Genomic DNA, 215 nt, shown 5'->3' with positions numbered 1-215 from the left:
TCAGTCATTGTCTTGGTAATGCAAGTGTTTACATACAGAATGTTATGTAAATAGTGACCGCATTATGAAGGATGAACAGATATTTCTGTTTACTTTGATTAAATAGCGCACTTGGCCAGCTACAGCAGCTCTCGCCTGGTTGCCCACTGAAGCTAAGCAGGGTTGAGCCTGTCAGTACCTGGATGGGAGACCTCCTGGGAAAACTAGGCTGCTGT

The sequence above is a fragment of the Sinocyclocheilus grahami genome, unplaced genomic scaffold, assembly GCF_001515645.1.
Source record: "Sinocyclocheilus grahami isolate Dianchi unplaced genomic scaffold, SAMN03320097.WGS_v1.1 scaffold6495.1, whole genome shotgun sequence".
NCBI classification, from domain to species: domain Eukaryota; kingdom Metazoa; phylum Chordata; class Actinopteri; order Cypriniformes; family Cyprinidae; genus Sinocyclocheilus; species Sinocyclocheilus grahami.
The sequence above is the reverse complement of the archived record's forward strand: the minus strand, read 5'-3'. Positions refer to the sequence as shown.